Genomic DNA, 23,960 nt, shown 5'->3' on the forward strand with positions numbered 1-23,960 from the left:
AGGTTATCCTGGCCAAACTACTCATTAATATTCACTAAGTAATAACATGCCATCTATTATCATGCCATTTGATCATTGCACTCAGTCCAAAAAAACCAATTTTTAATTTGGATAAATATGTCATGTTTCCAGGCCCTTGAGGTCAGAGGTAGCAAGTTGTTTCCTTCCTTCTGTTAAATGCTAGGATTATACATATTTGTGAGTGTATGTAAGGAAATAAGGACCTCTACGGGGTGGGGAAAGACTAGACTCTGGTCTATATGCTAACTACTTTCTAATGAACATACCTAGTAAAATACAATTGAGGAGGTCACATAATGATCTAGTGCCATTTCTTGTATCATCCATTCAAAGGCTGTAGACCTGATCATGGCTTGCATCGTGTTGACTGATGCTATATTTAAAGTGACTGAAACAGTTCCAGTAACTGAAAAACCCATAATATAAAGGTCTGGAATTTAGTTGGAAAATCCACTTGAAGGAAGACGACTTGGTCTGAAGACTTTCAGTAAGGTATTGAGCTTTTTATTGTCAAAGTTATAAAGCTGTGCTAGAACTAGTTTTATTCGAAGAGAAATGGAGGGAAAAAACAGAAAGGAATATTATGTTCAGTTTTACTGAGTAGAAGAAATCCTAAGATGTGAAAAGGAAATGTGTTCCATCTGGAAGAGAAGTTTCTAAACATAGAGTGTTAGGTTATATGGTTCATGATTAAGATCTGGCAAAAGCCTTCCCTTCTCTGGCAGAACAGACAGTATCTTGACTCTTGAATAATATTCATGATACTGCTGCAGAACAGAGAAGAATATTAGCTACCAGGGATATGAAATTCTGGATCCCCTGGGAATAGGCCAATCTCTTGTTTGAATTAAATACATTTCACAGATGAGGAGGAGGAAGAAGAAAGAAAAAGATCTTGCCTATTTATCCCTGATATTATCAGTTGAGGAAAGCATTTTGACCTAACTCCCTACACTGAGCTGACATCCCTGGGCTAGCAAACGTCAGTTACAGTTTTATTTCTTTAGTTGAAAGGACACGACAATCTGAGTCTGTCCCATAACTTATCTGAATGTATAATCAATCAATAGCTATTATTCAAACTGAAGTAATGAAAGGACTGCTTAAGACTTAGAATTACAAAAATTATAAATTTAGGACTAAGTCTTTCACTTGCATTCTGCAGGCAGCTGTCCCTTATTAGTGACATTATGCCAGATGGTCTCGACAAATCTTCTGGGTATCACAGGGGATTTTAGAATGATGACACCTATGGAAACATTTTCCCAGGCTCTACACCAGATTTTCCTCTATTTGAGACTGAACAACTGTAGAATGAGGAATGGGTAATATCACTCAGTTGTATATGAAAGAAAAGAAAACTTTAATAATTGCTTATCCTTAAATTTTTATCTGAGAAGAAACCTTTTTAATTATATATATGCAGCACAATTCAGCACACAGTAGTTTGGTGACTAGCAACACCATAGTCATAGAATGGGGGGTGTGCCCTGTCTAACATATATAGCTTCTTGGCATGATAAATTAAAGCAAGCAGATAAAGCAAGCAATAATGCAGCAGTCCTGCTTCTTGCTAAGCTGGTTGCCACTGTCTCTTGTAAATATCCTAGAAAGCAGGGCTTCGCAAAGCCATCTACATCAGAGAGGACTGCAGTTACAGTTCGTCTAGTTTTGAGATTCTCAATTTACAAATTAAAAGTATTAAAGATAAGACAGTCTCAGTATGTTTTAAATTCTCAGACATTCTCATATTTGAAGTAAGTTCCTCATGATGACAATATTTTCAGTTAAATGAATTTCCTGTCTTTCTTAATCAGTCTCCATGTACACAATAGAGTATGAATATCAAGTGCATAAAAAAGATGCACGAGGAATAGTTTATCTACCTCAGAGACACTTGGAGAAAATCTCCTTTAATACTTAACTATTTTCTTAGATTTTTCAGAGGCTGCAGTATATTCAGGGTCAATCTTACATTTACAAAAAGAACAAGCAGGCTAGAATATGCTCAATTCAGGAAGTATCATGAATGAAGAACCTCCTTCTAAAATTCATGTGAAAAAAAGATAAACCACAACCAAAGCAACAGTGCAGAAGCCTAAAGTTTCAAGCATGCAGGCTGCATGCAGGAATTTTTAGATTAAGAATCAGAGGAATTAGTTCTGTAAATTATAAAAGATGGCTGGATAGATTAGACAGCATAACTGTTAAGTAAGTTTGATGAAAATATTTTAGGAAGATTTCACAAGGATATTAGTCTCTCTTGATCTCTTAAGAATAGGAGGAATGTTTTCTTCAGTCAGGATATGGAAGCTTTTCTCCCTTTGAGAAGAAATGTTGGAAGATTCTCATTTACCGCAGACCAGCTGCGTGCAGGAGGCACCTTCTTCTCTGAATGCAGAAACTGATTTTTCACAACAGGCGTTGGGCAGCTGGTTTAACAGGGAAATGAAGAGAATGAAGGTAAAATGAGCTAAAATAGCTAGAAAAGTAGATTCTAGTACTCAGATGCAGAAATACACATACTGCAGCTGTGGTATTACAGAGGCAATTAAATGGGTGTTTCATAATCTTCACTTGACTCACAAGTGCAAGGGAATGTACCATTTTAAAATTCTGCAGAGCTGCCTTCATACTCTACATATGTGAATAAGTGCTGTATAATAATGTGGTATCTCCACATTAGTGGATACATGACTAAGTGTGCTATTTTAATCACCTTTGCAATGACGATTACGCTACAGTAAGACACTTCTCAGAATCTTTAATCTAAGAGTAGTCATTCATCTCCATTTCTTCCTTGTCACAATTTACCCAGATGCTGTCTAATGTGACCTTTCTACTCTTATTTCACTGTGCTGTTTGCCAGAAGATTATTTTTAATCTCTGTGCTCCTTCATAACAAACATGACTTATCTTTGTCTGTATCTGCACTGACAAAGAGAGTGGCTATCTTGATTTCTGTGATGATCTATTTACAGTAGTACAGTGAAAGGGACTGCACAGGAGATACTTGCATGTCATTCAGTTCTGTGTCTTAAGTTTGTTCTACCTTTACTTGTTTCTAAAAAGAAGAAAAGAGACATAGGGCATTTTTGTGGAAGGCCAGGAATATTTGATACAGCTGTGCTATTGGTTAAAGGATTGTCAACGGGATATCCTCTCTGTTAATTCATTTCCTGAAGAAATAACCTTTATATCTCTTCTATGCTACCGATTTTGTATATTGATAAAATAACAATGATCTTTGGCTATCCAAAGCTCATACCTGAAAAACAATTGCAAAACCTGTGTTCATTTGGTGCCATTTAGTTTGTCTACACCTTCACTACTTCATTTTCACTTGATATAATAAAATAATGATGATCACAAGTGGGTGATCTCAGAGGGCCTCAGGTAAGCCAGCAACATCCTCATATAAGAATCATGTTAAAGGGGCTTACCCAAAATTCAAATGGAGGGCTGTGTGTAATCTTCTGTTCTTTATAGAAAGTGTAGAAGAGCTGATGGACCATTAACTCCTATATATCTGAGAGCTCCCATTCTGCTATGTTCCAACAGATGGCAGGGCTTCCAGGAATTTCTAGGGTTTTTCCTGCTGGGATCTTTTGTAAGGTATGGTTGTCCCTCTGCATGAAAAAAAGGCAGAAGAACAAGCCATCATAAAACATAGGGATATCCTTGTGTTTATTTTCATTAAATGAGTTTACATAGTAAGAGAAGGAGAAAGCTTTGCAAAAAGAGCAAAAAAGCTCTTTTTGGTTGCTAAATAGTGTTGCTAATTTTTTAAGCATATCTCTACAATGGGCAAAATAGAAAAGTTCACCTTGTGCTAAAGATTGTGTTCATTCTCAGAGCATTACCTGTTCCAAGTGTGGGAACAGCTCTGGAAAAATAACATGCGTTTAATTGTGCCTATTGTGTATTCAAGACAATAATTTACTTACTGGGAACAACTTAATAGTTTTGTGTAAGGTTGCCAGAAAGAGCATCTGGTAAGTACTAGAAATAAAAAAACAGGCAATTAAAATACACACACAGAACAGGGATAGTCTTTGATGGAAACTCTGGCTATATTCTGCCCTCAGTTATATTCATGTAATTACAGAATAACTCTTCAGAAAGCTAAAAGTTACTCTGGAATGAGAAAATATAACCCAAAGCAGTGTTTGGTCATATGTTTTGGAAAAATATTATTAATTTCTACCTGAGAGTATAGGAGAGAATGAAAATGGAGGTTAAAATATACCAGCTTGAATAAACCTGACTGATACTATTTCAGCTACTGCTTTATTTACTAACTGTCCTGATGGTAACAGTAGCCCTTTCTTCTGCTTGAAAAGATACTTCAATATTATTAGCAATTAAAATGCATGAATAAATGTTTCTTATGTAGAATATTTACAGAATACTGGATTGGACTGAATGAGCGCTGTTGAACACTTAAACCTTGCTGTAAAATATAGATCATTTTCCTCTGGCTAGACCAGGACACACTCTTTTCTTTAGTTACAACAGAGCAGGCAGAGTCACAGTGGAAATCACAGAGTATATGCGATGCTTATATGCTTCTAATCCACAAGCCTACAAAAAATTTAGGCATATTCTGAGTTTTACCATGTGAATAGTCTCACTGAAGTCTTTTTTATAAATATGATTACTTATGATTAAAACACATGATCTTAAATGCAATTCTAGATGTGATTCTAATGAATCAGGGATAATAGCCTATATTAATGAATATATTCTCATGCATAACTTTTTTTAATGATACCAGCTACTACACAACTGTGGAGTATGTAATCAATAGCTTTTTTTTGTTTCTGTTTCTTCTACAAATTACTAGAGGTAAAGGGCAGGTCAACAAAAATATAATAAAGAATTTTATTCCATTAGGCAGTACGTGAATTGTGTGAGCAGGCCAAAAGTGATCAGCTTAATTCAGCATGATGTATCAGCAAAACAGAACAGCTGCCTTAGGGTATTAGTGGCTCAGAGCTTTAATTTTTAATCATTGTATATAATTACTCATATGTCAGAAATTTATTTTTGAATTAGTTATAGAACTTACAGGACAATAAACATATATACATCTTCACTCTATCCTAGAATCAAGGCTCATTCCAAGGGCTAGTTCCTTTTATTAATTCCTTTCATGGTATCAGAGTAATCAAACTGCTAACGCAAAAAAGAAAATTTAGTTGCATCCAGGCATTTGGGGCTAGTATACAATGTTGATTATACAAACTCGGACACTAAGGGAGACTTACCTTACTTACTTACTTACTTACTTACTAAACCTTACCCACAGTACAAAATACCTAAAAATTGCAAATAATCTTTTCCAACCCCCCCCCCCCACCAATTTTCAAGATCTAAATACTTCATTCATACAATCATTCCAAATAAAGCCCTGCCTTCCCTAGAAATTCAGAGAAATTTCTGGTAAGTATACCAAAGCACTTTCGAAATAGCCAGTTGAAGAGAGAGACATCTCACTGAAAAGCATTTCCAGAAATATTTACTTGGAAAAACACTGACTCTACTTTGACTGTATTTAGATTCCTTCTGAGTATAATTCTTTGTGCCTATTTAGACAAAGGAATCAAATAGCAGAATAGTTCACATAAACAGACCCTTTAAAATTAATATTAGAGAATACCCACACAGCAAACTCTGAACTTGTACACATGAATAGCGATTATAAAAACTTATAAGTTTCTTTCAACTATTCCTGGAACAGAAAAATACTATATGACTCATAGATCCAATCAAAGCTCTTTAGAACAGCTTAGATGTTGAATTTCAAATATTTGCAATTGTGAACAATATATACACTAAAACTTGCTCAGAGAAATTGTCTCATGAATACGTCTGAGAAAATTATAAGATGTTCATGACAAATTCACATGCAGAAATGTAGTTAAAACTAATTAAATCCATTATTCACTATGAATTATTTGAAAATCTCTAGTCATCACCAATATCAGATACCAAGCTTGGGAAGCAGGAGTAAGAATACTTTAAAACAGGAATAATATCATTCCTATTAGCTGATGTGCACACCCTCCCTCAAAATTAAATTATTTATATATCCGTTTAGATAAGACAGAACACAAGCACTCATTTTTTACATAGTTTTCCATTTTTATTATTAAATTTTTTGAAAGAGCTCAGCATTGTTACAATAGCTGGAAGAATGCTGCATGACTTATAGTACAAAGAGAAGACAATTAACTGTGTGCCAATGAGTTTATTGTAAGAATGTTTTTACTTCAGCTTTTTGTCAATTACTTGTAAAAAAAGAAAATGACTAAGTGTTTATTTGCAAATAATCAATATGCATTATTTTCTGGCTAAGCAGTAGGGTCACAGGCCCCTATGCAAACAAATTGTGAAGAGGCAAAAAAACCCCTAAATTCTTTCAATTTGACAATGTGCAGAAAAATTACTTGCAAGCTCTAAACTGTTAATGTAGCATGAAGCTTTAAATCGTAAGCCAAGTCTAAGCAGATGTGCTCCATCAGCCCATTGGTACAGCTCTGGACTTAAAATTAGTGAAGTGGTCTGGACATGGATCACTTGACCTCCACTAAAACTGATGGTCTTTTGCTGAGAGGCAGCTACTAGATGCAGAAAGAAACCTGAGTGAGAAAAGCAACCTTTAAACTGGAGATGTGCTAATATTTCTGTAGCTAATCACATCAATAACAAAGAGCTAACCTGCTAGCACTTTGAGATGGAGTTGTGAATTCCTTGCAAAAGAAATCTATGTAAGGTGTCCTCCAGAGGAAGAGACAAAGTTGTTCAGAGTCAGGGCCTCAGTCTGAACTTTGGGCATAATGGCCCAAGTTAGGGCTTTTGAGTATTTTCTTTCTCTGTCCAAGAATCTATGAGAAGACAGTTCTCTCTCCAGCCTATGGAATACAATTACATACAGTTGCATAGTGGAACAGCTGGATTAGAAGGCATTAAATGCAATTTGAGTAATCTTTACTTCTGTGCCTGCAATTTTTAGATTCACATTCATAATTCAAGTAGATGACTCTGAGGATGCCCTGAGAGACACATTAATGCAGGAGAAAGAAGAGACACGATATCAGGTATCTTCTACAGGTGGAACATTTTTGTAGTAAAATGTAAAGAGATAGAGAGGGCAGTGCGGTGCACATCAAACGACACTTCTTAATGGATTAAATTTTGTTATTCAAATGGATGGTAGGTGTTGCAAAATTTGAAAAGTGATGACTTCTATAATTCAGGGCTGCCCTGTAACTCAGCCTGACGATTCACCGTGTGACGTACACTATAACATGAACGTTTGCCAATAGGTTACTTTTCCTCATTTGCCAATACTTCTTCAAGAGAAGACAGAAGGATAATGAGAAGGGTGAGCAGTTTGTGGAAACAAAGAAATAGTTTCAGAGAAGAACTAATCTCAGCTTACTAACACCAAAACCATGTTTTCCTCTTCACGTTTTGTTACAGTCCCAACACTATAACTCAAAGAAGAAGAGTGAGTCTGTGCTTATTTTTCCTACAGTCACAGGTGAATGAGGTTACCAAGAACGGAAAGTTGAAGGTATCCTGAAAAACCTACTGAAGAAAGGTCAGTTGCACTATGCCGGATACATGTCAAACAGCAAGGTGTATGATATTTCAGGCTGGCACTGTGGCAAGAAAGCACAGTAAAGAGACAAACACAGATACAGTTCTTTAAAGAGCAAAAGGCTGGATATATTAAGGGAACATGAATGTTTTAAAATAGAGACACATATCTGTACAATAGCAGGGAAGACAGAAGAGGTTTGTTGTTTGTACTTCTGTTTGTAAGAAGAGCAGTCAGTAAGGAAGTGTTGCAGGAGCTTGAAGGACTCTGCCTTCCGAAGGTACAGATTTCTCCATGAAGGTTCTCTGAGCTTTTAATCTCAAAAAGTAGAACTGGTCTACTTGGGGGTATCCAGCCTTTCAGAGGGAAGGATTATGTATCTCATTTTTGCATGTCTTTTGGATAATAGGCACTTTAGTTTTAAAGAAAATATTCTTTCACTTCTGCTTTTTATTCTACCACTTTTACAGTGGCAGAAGCAACCTGCTTCTCTGATAAATCGGATTTGGTGTACAACACACTTGACTAGGGACACTGACAATACAAGAAAGGTGAAAACTTGGCTAAGTATTTTGTTAATGTTTTCATTCACACGACAGCTGATCATAGGAGATGATTTTCTCTTTCTATCTTGCTGTTTTCTCCTGAAACATTTTGTTCTTATTGGTCCTCTTTGTTTCTCAGTACTGTTTTGAGATGCTGAGCATGCAACATCAGTAGACAAAGGGGTTTATATCCTATTCTCGCTTACTCTCTTCCCCTTCCTTATCCTCCTGGGCTTTAGCAATCCAGGCTGTCTTCTTGACTCCTTGAATAAAAGGAGGATGGCATTATCTATCAGTCTTCTGTTCTTCCAGAAGTTCAGGCACTATGCAGCTGACCTCTTCTCTGGCTCTTTCTGTTGTTGTGTGATCACATGTAATGTCTTCTCATTTTTGACTGCAACATCTTGAAAAGAAATGAAAGGTATGAGGGGGTTAGCAGCGATATTCAGTGCACTGGATTTCTCATCAAGCTTTAAATATGCAAAACGTGAAGGATAAATTGGCAGTGGAGCAACACTTATTCAGATCCTCCAAGGACCTAAACCTTAATATTGATAATAAATCACCTGTATGGGAATGCTCACTGTTAGAGGATCATGTGCTAAATCACAGTACAGCAGTAGATACTGCAAACCTACATATGCAGTCCTAACTCAGGAGGTCCTTTTTGCACTGGTTTATATCAATTACAGAAGATTTGGAAGACCTCTTTGTCTTGTAAATTTTAGTTTCTAATATTTGTAAATTCAGTAAACAAAAGTCAAAATACTAAATCAGCACAGTGAAAAGATTTTCATAATGTGAAGCAGCCAACCAAGTAATTACAGATTGATATAACTGGATAAGCAGCTATTCCAGTGCCATTATCTGAGCACCTTGGTTAATTCATTAATAGTAATTACTAAATAGGCTACTTATAATTAAATAGGCTAGTGTTCTAAAATAAGGATTTTTTTAACTGAATTTGATGCTTTCTGATTCTGCTCTGGAATACTCACATTTTGCAAGGCATTTATCTTTTGGTGACAGTAAAAATGAGATTCAGTTTTCACTCTGGGGGCCAGCATACTTCTTGTGTCAGAGAGGCATATTAAAAAACACAGCAGCTTCTTAAAGTGAAACATAAAACTAAGAAATGGACTACAAAGTACATTGGCTGACTTGGGCAGTTGATCAAGGCATTAATGGACAAGTATTTCATGTCCTGGATTTTGTCTGTTGAAGCTAGAAAATACGATGTCTGTCCCCACAAAAACACAAACCCACAAGAGCCATAAAGCAAAATACCTTGTCTGGTGGCTTCCTTTTTTTTTTTCAATAGCCATCTGTTTCACTTCTTATAGTAAGCTCTCATGCAGGTCCAGAGTGGTGCTTTCCCTTCCAGAAAAGGTATGTTATTATTCTTGATCACCTTTTTGAATGCTTTCTGTAATACCTGCCCTCCCCTTATTATACCAGTAGATTGTTCTTTGATTCTGTTCAACAGCATGGCAGACTCTGCAAATGCAAGAAACTTCACGATCTATTCCAGATCATTTAGGAAGGTGCAGATGTACCACTCTACCACAGAGATTCATTTGTTTTCTGAACTTAGAGAGATAGGACTTAATATTTGGTCTCGTCACTCCTTGTTGATGTGACCAACTTCTGAATGATATCTGTTGAATACTCGAAATAGTTGAAATGAGAAGTTTCAAGTGTTTCATAATGTTCCTCTGAGATGCTAGAGTGAATGAATCTTCCAGTTGATTGATGATAATAATAAAACCAGCCTATATATTCAAAACAGTCAGTGACATGTAAATAGGTCTTTCAGTCAAAAGGAAATGAGCCCACCTAGGAATACCGATAATACAGGTTACAGAAGCCAAATAAGTAATTTAGAATGATTGCAGTAAGCTTCAAGGGGTAAGCAACTGCATCCTTCTGGCTCAGGAAGAACCTGTTGCTGTAAAGCATCCAGGCTGATTAAGAGTCACATCTTTACAGAACTACTACTACGGCACAATGGAGAGAGCTGGGGCAGGGTATATACAAAAGCTAAAGCCTTGGACTACAACTTTACATTTTCCTGGTGTTTGTCTCTAAGCTCTTCTGGGAAAATAGTCCTTTCTGTGTGGCAAGGAAGAAAAGAAATATAGTTCTCATAAAAACAAATACAGCCTGCTGCAAATCTAATTCACCCATGGCACCCAAGAGAAAAGGATCACAGATCTAGAATTGATAGGTTGTGAATATAAATTCAAATATTTTAATATTTTTTTCTGTGGAATGTGGTTTGTGACTGCGTGTCAGGACATTTTATTTTATACATACAAAAACAGATTACTTGGCTAGCATGCTTAGAAGTTAACTCTATCTTATAACAAAAGTGCGCTACAACTGCAGGAAAGAGAATGAAGCATAAACTGGTCTTTTACCTGCCAGCCCAGACACCAATCCTGTCACCACTCCAACAGAGAGGTTCCCATCCCTTTGGGCTCTGAAACAAAACAAGAGGAGCAGGACAAACCACCCAGTGAAGGAGACTAAAGCACAGCTCCACTTCGGTTCAATCAGCAATGCCCATTAGTGAGCCTGAAGCCTCCAGAGAAAAGCAGCTCACTGCAAAGAGCGCACCTTTGTTTATGGCTAAACTGCTCAGTGAAACAGAGCCAGGGAGTGAGCTCTAACACCACACTGGTGATCATCCATATTAATTACCTGATAGCCTTCTCCCTGCGATGGCTAATTAGCACTCTCTGAGGCAGAGCTCACAGGGCAGCCTGCTCCAGGAACCATTCTCACTAGGTAGTTTGGACACAGTCACCTATTTTTGGGGGGTAAGAAGAGACTTTTGCTGCACAGATACAAGTCAGGTCATGTTACTTCATTTCAGAGCCCAGGAACAGTCCCTAACAATGTTAAATTAGAAATTTAACTCAGCCTCTGTATCACTACCCCTCTCAAAATTTTCCCTTAATCTCTAACCTTATCAGTTCCTACTGGGAACTTATCCTATTTAAGTCCATCAGCTGAGAAATGTGGCCTTGATGGATTTCCAATACTGATATGCTGCTTCATAACAGAGAGGAGCTAACTACTTTCCTTAAATATATTCTGCTAGTGTGTTAGTGTACTTAAGGCATCCAAGAATAGAAAGGAAGAAAATTCAAGATTCAGTGTTGTGAATACTACCTGATAGCAAGAAATGTTTACCAGAGGATTTCTGTAAACCTGTATTGTTACCACAAAAGTTGTAGAAATATCAAAGGCTATTAATTTTTTTTACTGCGTATCAATTTTCAAACTCAGAAATCTCCCTGCAATTATAGTAGACATGACCTTTTACTGAAAGACAGTATTTTGCTTCAGAAATAAGATCAAATGTTCTCAAATCTTTTTGTAGGAAACTTCCTACCCTCCAAATTAAACCCCAAACCAAAACCCCTGGAAAACCCAACCTCAAAAAGGAAACAGATTTACATTCTGTTGGTGGTTGGCTGCTTCTGTTAGTGAGGAAGAAAATTTCTATGCTCATCATACATGATGTATCTGATGTAGAAGAAACTGTTGATTACAAGAAGCTCCTGTATCACTTCAATATGATTACAGGAGTGATCAGAAACATTCTGAAATGCTTCATGCCCTCCTTTCCAAATAGGCCCCAAGGATCTTCACACCACTCAATTTTGGTGACTCACAGAGTTCGGAAGTTTTCTGCCTTATTACTCAACACTCAGTCACAGCTGTGATGTAAACATTGCTCTCATCCCCGGCCACTGCAGTAGAGATCACTATTACCTAATGAGGTAATTTTTCATTGGGACAGAGCTCTGTAACATGCAATACTGATATTTTCTTAGAGCAATTTTTATTCCATGTTATATGGTAGGCTTTGAACAGTGGTGGTCAAAAACAGCATCGCAAAATAAACCAACAGGCAAAAGCTATTTCACACTAACTTTCCATGCAGATATACTTAAGGAATGTCTTTGCTGCCTATAATGTGTATTGCAGAGACAGCTGAAAGGTGTCTGCCCACAACAGCTTCCTGTCTTCAACAGTTCACTGGGATAACTAGCCAACATAAAAGAGGTCTATGACTTTTGGAGATGGAAATTGTACAGGATCTGGGCCTACTAAAGAAGCTGAGTACCATCACTGACTTTCAAAATGTTGGTTTTGCAAAGAGTGGGATTGATCTCCCCTAATTTTAGTCATATAAAGGCTAGGCTTTTAGAGTAAAAGTGTAATTATTTTAGCATGGGATAAATTGGAGATATTTCCCTCCACTGACCTTGGAGAGTGCCTATGAAATAGCAAGGATAACAAACTAATACACTTAGATCCATGAGTAAAACCAGCAACTCATCTATCTACATTTTCCTAAATTTGAGTATTAGAATAATCAACTAATATCTTGCTTTGTTAATAATAAACACAGATTTTCATCTAAAAGCTCGTTTTCTCATCTGTGAATGTGAACAGAAGCTGACTTGTAAGGATGTGATATTTTGTGGAAATTGTCCGCTTTCTGCTAGCAAGCATAGTCCAATGAACTTTATATGTAGAAACCTATGATTAAGTTTGAAATTAATTTACAGAAATATAGGCAAAACAAACAAGAATTAAATTGCTATACTTTGTATACATCTGAATAATGTTAAAAGAGCTAGACTCTCACAGAAAGAAAAGACAAGAAAAATGGCAGGTACCCTAGAAAATGATTCCTGAGTAGAAATGCTTAAAATGTTCACACTGGTACCTATATCCTAAAGAGAACAGAAATACAATAGAAATGCAATAGAAAATACTACCTGCTATAGCTACTCTCCAGTAATCTCCAATAAAATGATCTCTACTATACCCAGTCTGTGTCAGAAAGAATACAAGCAAATAGGTCACTGCATCCACATCTGTGAACTTGTAAGAAGATCACTTTGACATCACCAATACAAAATGGTTCATGGAAAATTATCCATATAATGTAAACTACACAGATATCCAGGTTATTATTTTCTGGAGGATTTTAACAACTGGAACAAGAAAAGGAGCCACTATGGTCATAATGAACTTAGATTCATTAGCTTGTCATCCTGTGCCATTCACTTGAGAGCAGCCCCCTCTGGGGGGTTTGGTGGCCGGGGCTCAGGGCCAGCCCTGAGCTAGCAAAGCCAAGGGTGGCCCCTTCCCATGAGTGGCCTTCCAGCCATGGCCCCAGTGCTTGGCCCCTGCTACGTCGTGGCCTGGCCTGGCCTCTGTGGCTTGCATTACACATTGGTTTGGTTCAACTTTAAAATGCTATGACTTTAAATAACAATGCTTAAGACTTTTGTTGGCATCTTAAAGAAAAGTTGACTCATTTCTGGCTCTGGCATTGCCAATAGTGGGGAAAGATTCTGCAATTGAAGTACAGGGTATTGTCTACACCCACACTCCTCCACCTGCAAAGCATGTCGTACTGTTGAAGCCTTGCAGAAGAGTAAATGAAGTGTGAGGCACCCTGTGTGTGTGATTTCTGTAACACAATGAGACATGCAAGGAATTCAAAGTGATTCATGGGCTAAGCAGCATGACAAGGATCTGTCAAATGGTTGTCCAGATGTGTGACCTCAGCTTATGCAGACGTAGCCAGGTAGCCCAGCTGCTGACAGCGCTGTACTTGTGACACCACGGATTTAAACAGCAAGTACGTACTTAGGATATCCCCCTGGATAAAACCTGGGATTCAACAATTCTGCTGTGAGGGATAAACTAATTTGTGCTGGGTAAGTAGGCGTATGTGAGCTCTGAAATCACACTTTTGGACTGTAGTGCAGACAATCATAGCAAAGCTCATGATGATAAGGAGAGCCAGAAGATTCCAGTTCATTTGCTTTCTACTGGACCAAAGGAAAATAAAATTAAAAAAAACTGTTAAAAAATATTTATTTCCTACTATTATAGCGGCTAGAAGCACTGGTCATGAGTTGTGAAGTCACTGTACAAAGTACTGAGCAGAGAATAAGATGTTTCCTGCTCTGAAGAGTTTACAACACTAATAGGGTAACGTCTACAGTGTGAGCAAGAGCAAAAAGTAGCAGACTTTACAGTTGATGTCAAATTTAGAAAGCAATCTGATATGTAGGTCTGATATTCAAAGGGAGCAAACATGGATATCACAAAATGTGAACTTGCTGAAAGATAGAAGAAAAATGCTGAAAGAAACAAAATGATAATGAGAGATGTATCACAGACAAATACCTAGATGAATCTTGGCCATAATCTATCTCAGCTTTTAGAAAGCTATTTTTTAAAAAGTATGTACAGTAATAAAGTGAATCACAATAATAAGCCCAAACTGCCTATGTAGTATTTACAACACAATATCAAAGCAGTATGCTGGAGTACACATTAAAATTTAAACCTTTCATCTGCTGGTTGTAGGACAGTATTGTGAAAAGACAAAAACGGAACATTTTTGGCACTAATTAAAACTCCCTGTTGAGATCCAAGTAGTTAGAATTTCATATAAAGTGTTGTTATAGTAAGACAGTAATCAAGATGAGTTTTAATATAACCGGGAGGAAAAGCACTGATAGTTAAATATACACATTTGCCATTGCAGGTAGAACAGAAGATTTTGAAGGTGGTTTAATGAATGTATATATCTTATGATACCAGGGTAAAAATTATGCTGATGGCACAAACACTCCTGCCTTTTCTAGACTATTAGGTTACAGTGCAATGAGCAGAAAAATGGAGAACAAGCAAAAATGAATCTACATCTTCTTCAAGCAGCTCTTTTTTAAAAAATATCCTAAGAAGAAGAGGGCTTGAGAGTACTGTAAAGAGGAACAGTGTAGTTGTTAGGTATCTTTTTTGACCTTTCCTAATGAATTACTGGTATTTAATTATTTTTAATAATTACACCTACTTTATGTTAGCAATTTTGTGAGTTCTATAACATCTAACGTATAACATTTACCAAACTGTTTAAAAAATGAGATAACATGAAAAAACACAAAAATTACAGTCAAATAAACGAATAAAAAGACAATATTCTAAAAATAGATAGATGAGGAATATAATTTTGAGGTTGATAGTGTCCATTTAAGTTCATAAATGTGTCAGGATGAAGATACTCACTGAGTCTGAAAATTAGAGTTATAACCATAGTAATAAATGAAATATGCCCAAGAACATTCCTGGACATCAAGGCTAACAGGTATGCAATGGTCTGCATCTATGTTAGTAAACTGCCTGGCTTTGCAAAACAGGGTGACAGCAGGCAAACTGCCTGCTGGGAATGGCCTCTAAAACATCCCAACTCCAAATCTGTGTCTGGGAATTGCTGGGGAGAATGCTAGTTGGTATATGCCACAAATTGTACCAGGGTCCTTCTAAATGCGTACAGTACAGATAACTGTTCTAGTGCCTGGAGACATTTCTGAACACTGTTTAATTTACTAATATAGACATAGCTGGGGAGTTCATCTTCATAAAGTCACAACTAATTTGGTAAAGTACCATAAGCCACAGAGGATATGTGAGCTGCCTGCATAGTATTGCAGCTAGTGCAAATCCAGCAGGCATAACAGAAGCTTACATGTGACTTAAAAGAAGATATGCTGGGTGGTCCTGACAGAAATGAATGCAATAACAGCTTTCTAAAACATGTGTGAAATCAGAATCCTCATCAAAACCACTCTTTAGGATTTTATGGCTTCTAATGGTGTGTTAAGATAGTACAGTTTTAAGAACCACCAAAACAATTTAAAATCTGTCAGGCTGATCTGTGACATATCATGCGTTCTCCTGAGAAACAATATATTATATGAGGTTGCTCAAGATGTAAGGTGCACAATGACAAACACCATTTAAGATATAATGGAAACATTCATTTGAAAATACCAAGAGAAAAGAAGTATACTTTCAGTCTTCTGAGTTTGAGTTCTATTCCGGTAGCACAGACTATGAACCATAGCAAAAGGCTGCTCATGTTAACATGACTCATCTCTCTGTTCTTTACATCCAGGAGTAAGACAAACTTGAAATATCCAAATGTTGGCTGAAAATTATTTTGTTTTCACATAGCAACTTAAATTTTTTAGATCATGAATAATGGCACTCTAAAAATATGTACTATTCCTTTGTTTAAGGAAAGGCTTGTGGATAGAACTGAAAGACAACAGGCTCTGTAACTTTGTTTCACCTGTTGTACTTCTTGACAGAAAACAAAAAAGGAGAACGATCCTTGCTGGTTCTTCAGACCCCCAAAAGCCTTAGCATTGGTTAAAATCATAGTCCCTGGGAAGGTCAAGCAACAGTAGTTAAAGTATTTGAAAAGTAAACTTCCACTGGTTATTAACTCTTAAAATTCTGGGGCTGAATCATAAAGGCTGAGCATTTTTTGTATTTCAAAGGCATGTCTGTTCCCACTTCTCACTTTGGCAGAAGTAAATGTTGAAAATCTATGCATTCCTGCATTTAGAACTGGATGCTGAGTGTTTAATTACATTACACAAAAGGCTTGTCTACAAGAAGAATTAATTTTGCTGCATATACACACACTTGCGTGTTGTAATATCTAGTTCTAAGTGGTCTTATGGCTTTCTAAAATAACAGAGGCCACAAGGGCATTTCAACACATAAACACAATCCATTGCATATTTGATCTTCTATTTATGTGGTACATTTAGCTTAGCTCTCTAGAGCTTAGAGACTGTCTATATCTCAGTGTTACTATACTTTTGATATGGATGGTTGGCTATGGCAGGATAAGAGAACGAGTACGGATTTTAGAAAAAGTGTTTCACTTCTTGTAATAAGCATTTTCCTAAGGTGCCTTCCTCCTTTGTTTACAAAGATGGAGATTTCTATGACTGCCAGCTGAAACAGAGGAGTTTTAAGCACATCCTAGCGTATCTGTTTGGTGTTGCAATATTTTCTGAGATCCTTGTGCACAGGGAAGCACTTTGAGTTCCAGTCTTGTCCAATGTCTGAAATAAATTTCCATTCTACACCTAATATGAAAGGAAGCAGGAAGGTTTTTATAGTAAAATGAAGTACCAATCCAGTCTAAGTCCCCTGCATAGGTTATATGGCATGGCATCAGAGGAACCATTTTTTTTGCAGGCTGCAATAGTCGATGTGTAGGAGTTCTACAACTTTTTTTTTGATATGCAACACAGCCAGATTTTACAAGCGTTCTTAACAGAAGGTTACATTATACCAAAAGGAATAAAAATTCACCTGTAGAAAGTATCCATAAGTTTTGGAGATGATGATCATATTAATTACTTGAACTGCTATTAAGCCCTAGATGCAAAGCAGTGCACACATGAGCTCAGAGAAGCTTGGCATAAGCACAAGGTAGCAGTGATTGCTTTATGCAGACTGTAAAATGGGCAATCTCTTCTAAGAGGTAGTTTCAAGAGCTAGCAGGGGCAGAAGAAATGAAAGAAAATAAGGAATGTGCTTGTCTTTTGCTTCTTAATTTTTGTAAATTTTTGATCCATAAACTTTTTCAGAAGACTTATTTGTGAGTACTCAACATTTAACATGGAAAACTATTGGCAGATGAATCGTGATTGTTTGTAGTTTATGATGTGAACTCTCGTTTCTGGCCTAATGGGAGTTTGTGTTGTTCTGTGGATCTCTATGGGTCTGTGGACTATTTCTAATGGATCAGCAGGGCTTTTGTCAGTAGGCTTATATTTGCTGTGTATGAATCTGTATTTCCACCAGAAAAAAAATGTAAGGCCACACATATTGAAGTAGTTCGAAAACCATTAATTATTAGAATCAGGTTTGTGGTGTGAAGACTTGGAATTTCTTTATCTATCTGTCATGTTCTTTGCAATATTCTGTAACTTTCTCCCAATAACATTCCTATGAAACTCATTCATTAGCGTGTTAGGAGAATGCAAACACAGACGAAGCAAATTCAGTTCTGTAGTCTGTTTGTGGAAATATTTGGAGTAGTTACCTAGCATTAATAACATGTAGCATGGTAGCAAAAATAACCATCCGCATAACACCAGAAATGACATAAAAGAGACAAAAATATCTCATACCTTTTTTTTAACCTTCTGTAAAACCAGCAACACACTCTAAACCTACTGGCTGGGTAAGACTTGTAATAACGAATAACACCTTTCATTAGACCAGACTAACACATCTGGGAGAAATGGACAAGTTTTTGGGCACACAGGCTTTTCTTCAGGTTTAAAATAGCAATAGCAGCCTTCAAAGGTGAATACAAGTTAAGAATATGCAAGCTGTATATATCAAGCAGCATATCTCAGGCTATCTGAGAGAAAAAGTAGCTGGTATTTTTGCAGCTGATAAAATGCAAAGGTAAAAGGTGGTAAGTACATACATAAGTACATACATACAATAAAAATGTGGGAGTGGCTGCACTTGGCCAGAACAGAGAACCTTTTAAACAAGTATCCTATCTTAAACAATGGCCCATACAAAGATAAAATTCCTATTTTCCATTCAGTTCTGTTGCCAAGACTGATAGCAATATGCTTTATGCAATAAAAATACTCTGGTCATTTAAATATTTTACTAGATTAAAGATGCCTCACAAAATAAAATTAAGTCCACTGTGACTACACAGTAAAATTCAGGCAGGTAATTTCTTTTTTCACTTACATCCATACAACTGTACATTTCAGCAAAGCTGTGTGGGTAAAGGCCAAAGTAAAACATCTAGCAGTTCAACCAATAAATACTAACTGTAACTACCAATGGAATTTCACAGCATTAAGCAGTCTCATACCTCTGACCAGGGGATCTTATCTTTAATCAAGAAATATCTTAATAACCACCATTAGGCATATACCTAAATATCTGGGTTCTGACATACTGAGAATAGTCAGGGGAACGGTAAGGCAAAAAAAGAACATAAAATTGCCGTGCACTAACGTTCTCGAGACTTGTTAGAAGAGCACTAGAACCACCTAGTGGAATTTTCATTTACTACAACGACTTTAAAATGCCATTTTGCAAGCAGTAGTAGCAATATATTCTACTTTATGGGAAAGTCTGATGTTAATGAGCGGTATCACCACTAAATCACAGGAGTTAGGGACAGGGGGACTCCTACTAGGGTCCTGGCCCATCTTCCTGTCATGCAAGACTACTGTTCCTGTATTGTACACTACTGCTTTTGACCTACTTTAAATGTATCAAAGGATTTTGTTTGTTTACACGGCTCATTCTGGGAGACAGTTTTGTAACTTTTATACATGATATGAACAATTTTTTCCTTTAATTTTAAAATGTCCTTTTTTATATGATCTTAATTCTCTTTATAATTCTAAACACATTCTTCTGTTACTTTACTGTTTTACACTTTAAACCTAGAGAATTCTGTCATGTCCCTTCTGTATTCTGTAGCAGTATTGGTAGCAAATCTTACTGTTTTCTTCTAAATTGGCTTTCTCAGCTCTCTAGCTAGCTTTTTGTTTCTTTTCTGAATTCCCGGAAGCATGTCTTAGTATCTTTCTGGTGGCATGTGCAAAACTGATTGAAAATGATGTACAGAAATATCAAGGACAATTTAAAATATGTTTTGACAACGTGTCTTTCTATAGCTCTAACAACATATTTGAATTTTCTTGTATTCTAAACTAATCTCAGGAATGCAGGCAGGAGTTGGTGGTTCTGTGTGTATAGTTCCTCCATTTTCAGTGAACAGGAAAGCATAATCAAATTTCATTCCTTCTATGCCTGCTATACACATTTTCCTAGAGCCCACTGGAAAAAGCATTTGTAAAAACGTTTTCTAGGTCTCAAATGTAAAGCACATAAATCATCTGAACATAGGAGTCTCATATAGGGCTACACTTTCAGCAAGTTCTTGGTTTAAATGCCAAACAATGAATTTTGATTACCTTGTGATTAACTTTCCAAAGTATCATATATAAAACTTAGGAAGTGCACTTAGGTCCAACTCCTTCCATACTCCTGAAGGCACAGCTGTAAAGAGCTCAGCTCTCAGAAAATCAGGATCTCTGCTATTTTAAATGGGACTTACCTTGCTTCAATAAGAAACACAGGATTTGACAGATGACCTCTGGATAGGATGCAGGAATTTAACAAGTGAATCTGAAAATCTGTTTGATATTGAATTATTCTAGACTTTTTCACAAAAATGACATGTCAGAAAAATGAGACTAAAGATGAAATATTATTTACTCTGGCTACTTTTTCAATACATAGCTAAGAGTGAAGGTTTTAAAAGATACAGGAAGGGTTGTTCTGTTTTCTGCTGCAAATGCCATAGAAGTTAATGGTGCATATTGTCACAGGACTGAAAAAATATCCAGATGTATGATACATGACTTTCCTAAAGAATAGGTTGTATTTAGCGGTCTGGTACATCCAGTGGTTGTTAATGATAAAATGTGCTGCTATGTAACGTCGAGCTACACTAGCTTGCTCAGAAGCTCTAAGGTGTATTCCAGTTCCTCTCAGAACGTTCCCACAACAGGCTCCTGGGGCAAACAGGTTACGTAGGTTTAATCTCAGAAGTTTCTATACTGAGACTTTTAAATTTCTGTTGTGTTTGCTGATTGCAGCTTATTTGGTTTCCCAGATACCACCTTTTTTAGTCAATAATTTCTATTTTATTTTCTCTTCATGAAGCCTCATTCAGATTTAGAGGGATGTTCATCTCATGGAACTTAAAACATCCATATTGTGGACTTCAGTAGCTGGGTAAGGATCCCTTTAAAGTTAGTGAGAGACAGTCACCTTTCAGGCATGATTCATCTGATGTAATTTAAGCCTTTGCTTTAGGATGAGATGAATCATACCAAAGAAATGTCTGTATTTCTTCAATGATTATATCGAGAATCTAGACATGCATTTTCTATGACTATGTCTGAGTTGTAAATGTGAATTCCACTGATCCAGCCAGCAACTCAAATTTTACCCCTTCATAGGTCCCTGCTTTGCTACAGTAGAATGTTCAATACAGGTTAAACGAAATGTTGCTGACATCTTTCCAATTGTCTGAGAAGTTGCGTGCTTGCCTTGCTACACGAAATGTATTTTCAAGCTGATATATAATTTTGTAGCTTTAAAAATGCTGGTGAAGTAATTTCAAAAAGAGAGTTGAATTTTCTTTTCAAAACTGTGATACTGTTGCAAAAAATAACATCTTTTTCTTAAAGATTGTTCTTATGTTTTAGCAGAAATAAAATAATCTGGAATGTTTCCAATATTTCCATGATTGAGCACTTTAGTACCAATGATTATAAGGAATTTTTAAATTAACACGAGTATGAAAAGCATAGTTCTTTCTGGCAATACAATATCTTGCTACACTTGCATTGATGTAATGACTGGAATATGTATAAACAGTAATTAATATAAAGCACAGATGGAAGACACAGTTGTGAATTTAGCCCAGCATTGCCCTTGTTAGAATAATTTAGCAAATATGTGCCTTAAAATCCTTTTTGGAAACTAGAAGCATTTTAGGAATGGCCAGTTAGATGGAGCACTCTAAAATATCAAACAATGTAGCCGAGGTTCCTTCTGTTTATCCACGAGAAAAAACAGGGTGGGTCAAAACAGTATGAGAATGCCACTGGTCTTGCTTTTTGTTGCTCACACCATAATACTATACGAAGGCTGGCAGTGGAAAAGTGTTAAAAAATAAACAGGAGGGGAGGGAGGACATGAGTAAGTTAAATGTAACACCAGAAGCAGATTGGATAAATATATATTAAATTATATCACCATATTCAATGATTGTGTATTGCTTCATTTTTATGTTATTATGTATACATTATGTATACAGGTATTTGCATGTCACCCATGCTCCTCACTGTACCTTACTGCAATAATCACTTTAGTTCATACATTTTAAACGTTCTCAGGAGCCTTACAGCAAGTACTGCATTGAATAACCATGCTGGGTTACTAAAATATTGGTAAGTTATATGAGGAGAAACAGAAGATAGACAGAACTTGACACACACATACACAAGGTGATATATACATCGCCAAGCCAAGTTTGCAGCTGTTTGTAAGACTGCCTTCATGAAAGTACTGAAGGTACAAAACCTCCAAATATGTCCCAGAATGTATGCTACTTTGTGCTGAGCAGCACTTTTTCTTTATGTACCATCGCAGCGTACTTTCAGCATGTCAGCTAAACAGGATTATGAATTCAAGTTGGAAACTAGCAGTGAGAGCAAACAACTCTGAAACATTTTCATGGAAACAGCCCTTGAGATAAAAAGGATGAAGCAGTAAATAAAGTTAAGAATAAAGAGAATTGTTTCTGCATGGTATTTTTCAGAGATAAGTGTCAGCTACCTTCTAAAATAAATAAAGCATACTACATGCTTGTTACTACCATGCTAGTGTCACATGAAGACTGATCCAGGGTATTATCAATAATATTCTTTTTTTTTACAATTCAGTAAAATGATTTGTTATACAGAGATATTCCCTTTACCATATTATCGTTGACAGATTATTTGGAAGGGCATTTTTTTATTTTTTGCCCATTTTAAGAGATCAATAGAATGTGCAAAGATTGAATCTAAGATTTCAGATATGCAGAATTGTATCTGTTATGATTCTGATGACAGATTTCTGTAGTACCAATAAACACATTTCCGACTCTCTTATTCATTTACTTACCTTAACATTTCCCTATTAAAGATTTATATTTCAGACCCTCCGGGTATGTTTATTGTCTTGTCAATTGCTACATGTATAGGCAGACAAAAAAAGTGAGTTTCAGAACCAAATAAAATTCATTACTCTATTAGTGGGTCTGTACTAAATTATGAGCAATATCTTCTTTGATTCTCAAAAGAGAAATACAGGAGCTTATTGCATACTTACACGGAAAAACATATATACCAGAACAAAAGAAAACAGAAGAAAAAAAGCAATGGTAAACTAGAGTTGCTTATGGAAATATAACAAATTGTCAGCAATAAAGACAAAATCACAGCCATTTTGCTTAACAGCACCTCCTGCAAGACAGTGAGGGGGTTTTATCCTTGACACATTGGAATAATCTGTGTTAAATGCCGGGGGAAATGCAGAGAAGACATCAGCCAGTTTGCTTCTGCTCCTTATCTGAGTTCCAGGGAACATTAAAAATGTTATGGTGAAAAGCCAAATTACATTACAACAAAATCCCAAGGAAAATATTTTACCCGGAACCTTAGCTTAAATAAAACATCTTCAAAGAATCTTTCTTATACTGTTTTCCACATCAAGGTATTCTTGGCACAAATCTTCTTACCTGAAACACTATCCCATGTTTTATTTCTTCTATAATATTTAAGACACGTGGTCATCTTTCACATTTTCTGTAAATCATCATTTTGATATCCTGTAATTGTTTATTAATAACAGTAGTAAAAATACTGAGAGAAACTACAATTTGAGATCATATTTCAGAGACTTTTCTAGGAGCTCTCCAGCAATCCATGAAGACGATTCTCCACCACAAAGCTATCGAGCTAAGGAATTTGAAGGCCAAAGGGAAATAGAGAAAACCTAGCTGTCCTCTGTTGCCAAGCTCATCAGATTGCTAAGCAATCTAACAGCAGTCATTTCCACTCTTGACATCTCATCTTTACATATAACCCCCTCATTTACTACTAACTGTCCTCAGCTCTCAGTTTCCTCTTTCCCACACTTGGGTTCCAGCAAATTTCCAAGCCAACCACTCCATATGCTTAGTGCCATATTAAACTTCTGTCATTTTTTTCTCTCACTGTAAGTCACACCTTATGCTTCTACTTTCCAGAAACCCACAAAATAACCAAAAA

General features: G+C 36.4%; 1 protein-coding gene and 1 long non-coding RNA gene across 2 annotated transcripts in view; both read right to left on the minus strand.

The window, feature by feature from the left end:
- ANKS1B (ankyrin repeat and sterile alpha motif domain containing 1B) overlaps positions 1 to 23,960 on the minus strand; it is a 434,784-nt gene that overhangs the window by 127,315 nt on the left and 283,509 nt on the right. The gene's annotated exons all lie outside the window — the stretch shown is intronic.
- Positions 6,785 to 16,274, minus strand: LOC135328172 (uncharacterized). Its single transcript, XR_010388927.1, has 3 exons — positions 10,596 to 16,274; positions 9,463 to 9,552; positions 6,785 to 8,578 (listed from the first exon to the last, which is right to left on the minus strand). It is a non-coding gene; the product is annotated as an uncharacterized LOC135328172 (long non-coding RNA).

Source organism: Dromaius novaehollandiae, chromosome 1 (genome assembly GCF_036370855.1).
Source record: "Dromaius novaehollandiae isolate bDroNov1 chromosome 1, bDroNov1.hap1, whole genome shotgun sequence".
NCBI lineage: Eukaryota > Metazoa > Chordata > Aves > Casuariiformes > Dromaiidae > Dromaius > Dromaius novaehollandiae.